General features: G+C 38.6%; 1 protein-coding gene across 2 annotated transcripts in view; it reads left to right on the top strand.

Moving 5' to 3' along the window:
• Window positions 1-34: 34 nt before the first annotated feature.
• The window catches only part of LOC126088545 (optineurin), a 140,212-nt gene continuing 133,595 nt past the window's right edge, over window positions 35-6,651 (top strand). The window contains exon 1 of one of the 2 annotated variants that reach the window (XM_049906724.1): window positions 35-201. The gene's annotated coding sequence lies outside the window, so the exon portion shown is untranslated. The remainder of the gene's footprint in view (window positions 202-6,651) is intronic. The other variant, XM_049906723.1, reaches the window with a different exon arrangement.

The following is a 6,651-nucleotide window of genomic DNA, read 5'->3' as shown; positions in this document are numbered from 1 at the left end:
GGACTAGTGGTTAGGAGAATATTAATAGCTTTGGTAATGGCCACTTCGGGGACGTCCGCACTTATGTGATAATTACCAAAACATGAACGAAATATCGTAAATTCGCGATTGTCACGCTGTGAGTAATAGTCATAGTTAGGTGTGGTGAGATCACTGATAACGTTGTTAAAAGACGTCTTCTACAGTTGGATAAAACACGAGGTATATGTATTTTCTGTATATGCCTACGCACAATAGCTTGCCTAAACTTTTTTGTTAACTGATATGTTTAGAATAGTTTAGAACTTTTGCGTTACGCTGAGTTCTGTTTAATGCTGTACATACACAATAAATTGTCAGCGTTATGTGACAGTGTCAAAGCAGTGTGCTGAATACTGTTTTAAAAATAGAAGACGGAGACGAAATTAATTTATTCCCTGTAAAGAAGGGGTGTGTTTATTATGCAGTGACATTGTGCGGGAATTGTAAAGTTTTCAGGCACAAACATTGTCGGTAAATTTGTTGTGGATTAGGTAAATTTGTTGTGGATTAGAAGTTTCTTCCGTTCAACAGTTCCCTCTTCCCGTACATCATAAAAGTTTTGCGCACATCGAAGGAAAACACATCGCACTTATTTGGAGAAATTTGCATAATCGAAAAAGTGTTGTAACCATCTTCCGTCGTGAATGAAAACGTTTTCGGAAATGCGAACACTGCCAGCAAACCTCCACTTGTACATGGGATTTATAATAATTCTAGAACTTGAGCTAGGCCTACAATAGCAAGACATTATGAAGTGTCAAATTACTGTGCGAACACACATGATCTATCAGAATGTAACAGAACGCTTTTTTCTGTAAATTATTGTGACTGTAAAATTACTCATACCAAATCATTACGATCTTATCATGCAAAATGATCTATGGAACATGCAACACTAACTACAACTGACACTCTGTACAACAAAATTACCAATAATATGATCGTGGTAAAAATAATATGCCGAACTGATTTTTGGATCATTCCAGAGGAACAGGGAAATAAAGATGAAAAATTAATTATATCCTAATTTAACTGCTTTTTAATCAAATTTATGGCAAAGATTTATGCTTTTATTTACCATCAATTCCCGTGAGGGAAAAAAGAGGTTAATGAAAACAGGTGAATTTTAAGTGATAGAGTGTCTCCAAGAGACACACATGTTTGTGTGGTGGTAACCAGGTATTTTATCCATCGTTGCATTTTAGGCAACTCCAACAATCTTTATAACTGCAAATTGTTCCAAGTATATACGTAGCAGTAGTCGTTTTTCTTTTTTCGTAAGCTTTGCTGTTTCTTTTCGATTAGCCTATTCTAATTTCAAGTTTTGAGTACTCTACCTATAACATAAAAATTGCAGTATAAAATAAACAAACATTCATACTCTAGACAGAATACCTGCTGTTATGGACAAGTCAACTGAAAACATACCTTAATGGTAATGAAATAGGCCTATGTGCAAGTAGTCAGTGTGTGAGTGTAACAGTTTAGTTGGAAGTTGGCAAAGCCAATGAATCTGATGTTTAAAAAAATAAGCATGGGGGTATGTTGACAAACTGATCTGTAGCTTATTTCTCGTCATAAAGTCAATAACATCACATTATAATCACCATATTGTTTGTACGGCGTTTGTTGCATGTTCCCTATGTCACTGGTCAAAGCCAATGACTGATATCAAACATTCCTATATAACCTGTCATAGCTTATGTGTGATATACATGCATAATGTTCACTTAAATATTGATCAAGGACTCGTGTAGTATCTAATACAGTTTTTCTGAATGTATCTAGTAGTTTTCATTTCTGTAATGAAACGAGCGTTAAATGCTGCGTGAATGTAGACATCAGGTAACACTAGCCAAAATTCTACATTTTCACAGCACGGCATAGCACATTCTTTCTCACATTCAGTCTTAGCAGAAAACCTACATTGTTGTTTAAAAAATATATATAGTCTATGTCCGTCTGTACGCATCACCAAAATGCTATTACCTATACTACTATAGAAAGACAAATCCTTGTTATCGAAAACTCAAAGTGTTTACGTGATGCCCTAATACACATTTGTATAGACATATTCTGTGTGTTTTTTAATATAAAGGGTTAAGTCTGTTTCCAAAAATGTTGAGTACTTCTTGACCGAATTACTTCAGATGAACATCAGACAGACATAGACATACACATTTTTAAATATATATGTAATACTTATACAGGGAATATTGTTAACAAAAATCATGAAAAATTATTGGCTGATTTACTTTAAATTTTTACGCATTATGGTGCTCAAATAAACATTCAGACGGACATAGACTATATATATTTTTTAAACAACAATGTAGGTTTTCTGCTAAGACTGAATGTGAGAAAGAATGTGCTATGCCGTGCTGTGAAAATGTAGTTTTGTTTTCTTTCTCACAGTCAGTTTTAACTACGACAACCATTAGACAACATGCTTCACCCATATATGTTCTTTCTCCTTTTACATAATTTAACACAAAAATTGTATAGACAACAGTGTGCTATTTTCTCTTGTTTCTCTAGTCAGTTCGACTGAAAACAGGAAAGGTGCATTTATGGCTAACTTTGTAAACCTACCCATTCACAGATTAGAACTGTGCAAAATACTGTAACTGAAGCTATTATCCTCACAGATCCAACACTGCAGAGATCTTTTTCATACTCCATATACCAGTGATCCCAGCTGATTTACCCATCCATTTTAAGTGACTTCAGTTCCAAATTGAAGTTTCGTTTGCAGTAACACACAAGGCTTAAGGTTAGAGAAGAAGGAACATAAAGGATTGAAGAAAGAGGTTTGGGGATGAAATGGCCATAGAGAGGGGGAGAAAGAGATGGACAGAGAGAGGGAGCAGAAAGTGATTAAGACATATCCATTTACCATCTACACTAAGAAATTGCAAAGCATTGCTAGGTTCGCTAATAAATTATAAAAATAAAATATTGTTCTTGTAATTGTAACAAGCTGAGAAAACAAAGTGAAGCAAACAAATTTTGCTAAGTTGAATGATTTAGATTGAACTTGGTAGAAATGTTTGTTAAGAGAATAGATCACTGCTGTAGAATTTACAGTGATGATATGACCAGTTTGTACAGTTTTACTTCAAAGCTCTTTCATGGTGAATGCCTGGTAAGAGAAATGGAAGTAAGATAGCAGATTCAGCCATTGGGTAGAAAAGGATTATACTGATAAGTAAAGAACAACAAAAGGAATATGTTGACTAATGGAAGCCAAGGAACTACTTGCCCAGCGGCTGCAGCACAGGGAGATGCGACGGTGCCAGATTGAATCCACCCTGTGGATTAATGATGAGGGCCAGTGTTCTGTATGTGGTTTTTAGGCAGTTTACCACATTTGATTGGCAGAAAACTTGGCTGGTACCCATCTTTGACCCCAGTTACATGATTCACAAACATTTTGAAAATGTTTGCGCACTTTCACATGGGAAGGTATCCAGCCACCCTCTACTACGAATATTGCAAATCCAGAATAACATGATGATGGTTAGGAAAAAGAAGGAGGGAAGCCTATGAATTGGTTAGATCTGAGTATCCACGGTACGGTACTCTGCTATGGCCCAGGGGGGAGGGGGAGCTGTTTATTCCCTCCATGTAGGTTACCAGTCTCAATAATACCGCATAACATTGGTGCTTGCAATTACCCTCCATAACTTGCTGATTAAATCTCTTTTCCAAGTTCGTCTAGAATTTGTAACAACTGTAAAAACCCATTTATTTGTTGACTGTATATGTTGTACAAAATTAAAAAAATGTGTATTGCAATCCCTTGAGTGTTTTGTAACTAATGTTGATATACAAACATCCTGCCACATTTCTGTGATTAAAGACATAGGTGACATTCAGGGGGTTGCTGGGCATTGGCTTTCACCCTGACATAATGGAGTTGAATCATGTGATGTCATATATTGGCACTGTGCTTGAAAGTTGGTTTTTGAGAAGAGGGTGTTTTGTTGCACTTGAGATGGTGCACCCATGTGATGAATATTGGTGTCAGGGAAGTTGTTGGGTGTTTTTTGAAAGTTTGTTGGGTGTTTTGAGTGTATGATACATCCTAATGTGAAGTTTAACAGACATAAAGTATGGAGGTGATGCATGACATGCTGAGCACCATAACGATCCCTCATAAGTGTGGTGTATTCACAAAATGTATTACATGTAAAATATATGAAAAACCATAGAAAATCACTAAAGTGGCTCTTTTCCAAGGTTTTATGTGACACAATTTGTGGAAATCAATTCATCGAGGAACCTGCTTTGAAAAATGTAGGCAAAAGATCTGCAGTATTGTTTATTAGATCTTTGCTTGTCCATGTGGGTTGTTTTTCCCAAGAGATGTGCATGAAATTGAGTAATTTACAAGAGTTGTTTTGGCCCCTACTTTACCATTATCAAGAGTTCCTCTTGTATTAAGCACATATAATGGACTAATAGCCCTGGGCTATGCGTATAGGTCTGCTGCTTAAAACTTCAAAACATGGTCAGAATGTTTCTTATGTAGAAAATAGTCCAAAATGTTTGTAGCCTATATAAAAAAACTTGTTGATGAATTAATAAGCTTACTGTCCACACTATGATTAAAGCTTTAGTGCTTTCTGCAGTATTTAATGGATCTTGTGAAGAGAAATCCCTTGGGTGTGGGGAGTCAAAATAATAATAAAATGGAATGAGTTAAATTTGTGAATCATTATAGTGTTATAGTGCTAATTTTATTATAACTGATACATCATTTTGAAGAGTGTCTTCAAAAATTTTTAGTGATGTAGCAGTAGGTATCCAACTGAAAATTCTTTATGTACTCCCAAAATCCACTATATTACCAATGATTAAGATGCTTTGACATGTTATCACATACATATGTACCCATATATCTCGCTCCATTCTTTGCTAATGTTAAACCCATTCAGTACCTCGTACCTCCCCACTGCTCCGGCAACCCCCAGTTCCTTGGTGGAACAAGACCTGCCATGATGCAATACACGAGCGGAGACATGCTCTTGTGTTTTCTGCCACCATCCTACGGTGGACAACTTTATCCGCTATAAGCAGTGACATGCGCGATGCCGTCGCATCATCCGTGATAGCAAGAAGGCAAGCTGGGACATTTTTTCCAGCTCCTTTAACACCTTCACTCCCTCGTCTGTAGTTTGGAGTCGAAGTAGACAGTTATCCAGCACATCTAGTTTTTCCCCGCTCTCTGGGCTACCTGTCGCGCATGATACCTTAGTGGACCCAGTCGCAGTTTCTAACTGATTGGGTCAACACTTTGCTGTGATTTCGAGCTCTTCAAATTACCTGCCAGCCTTTCTCCCAAAGAAACGAGCAGCAGAAGCGGGACCTCTTGCTTTCTCCTCTCAAAATCCTAAAAGCTGTAATACTTTTTTCTCTATGTGAGAACTCCAACATGCACTCTCTTCCTCTCACTCTTCTGCCCTAGGGCCGGATGGCATCCACATCCAAATGTTGTTGCATTTATCTTACCGTAATCTGCATTATCTCCTTTGCCTTTATAACTGAATTTGGACCAACAGTACTTTTCCCAGAAGATGGTGGGAAGCTATCTTCATTCCTCTTCCGAAACCTGGAAAGGACAAATATCTCCCCCCTAGCTATCGCCCCATATCTGTCACGAGTAGTGTATGTAAAGTTTTGGAGCATATGGTGAATTGCCATTTTAGGCTGGTGGCTGGAGTCCTGAAACCTTTGGAACACCTGCCCAATGCCGTTTCTGAAAGCATCGTTCTGCAGTTGGCCATCTTGTTGCTCCCTCCACTTATATCATAAACAATTTTCTCAGGAAACGCCAAACGGTAACAATATTTTTTGATCTGGAGAGAGAATGCAATACATATTGGAGGACAGGCATCCACACACTGTTCTCTTGGGGCTTTTGAGGTTGGCTACCCCTTTTTATTCATGAATTTATGACAGAGCGCACATTAAAGGTGCGGGTGTACACTACTCTCTCCCGTACTTTCTCCCAGGAAAACAGTGTGCCCCAGGGCTCCGTGCTAAGTGTTGTACTGTTTGCCATCGATATAGTTCCAATTATGGATTGTCTCCTTCCTGATGTCTCAGGCTCCCTCTTTGTAGACGATTTTGTGATCTACTACAGCTCTCAACAGACCAGCCTTCTTGAACGATATCTTCAAGGATGTCTCGATCATCTCCACTCATAGAGCATTGAAACTGGCTTCTGCTTTTCTCCCAGTAAGACTGCGTGTAAATTTTGGCATTGTATGGAGTTTCCTTTGCCTTCTCTACATCTAGGCCCCGTCAACCTTCCGCTCGTGGATGTCACCAAATTCTTGGGATGTACATTTGACAGAAAACTGTGCTGGTCTTCCCATGTTGCATATCTTTTGGCTCGCTGTCTGCAATCCTTCAACACCCACCGTGTTCTGAGTGGCACCTCCTAGGGAGCAGGCTGAGTGGTCCTCCTCTGCCTGTATAGCGCCTTAGTGCTTTTGAAATTGGGCTATGGAAGGATAGTTTACTCCTCTGCATGGCCATCTGTTCTTCGGCGTCTCGACTCTTTCCACCACTGTGGATTGCGTTTAGCATCTGGAGCTTTCTACACCGGCCCCATGGAGAGCC

Source organism: Schistocerca cancellata, chromosome 6 (assembly GCF_023864275.1).
Source record: "Schistocerca cancellata isolate TAMUIC-IGC-003103 chromosome 6, iqSchCanc2.1, whole genome shotgun sequence".
NCBI lineage: Eukaryota > Metazoa > Arthropoda > Insecta > Orthoptera > Acrididae > Schistocerca > Schistocerca cancellata.
Note: the sequence above shows the minus strand (reverse complement) of the source record. Positions and strands in the feature narration are given on the sequence as shown.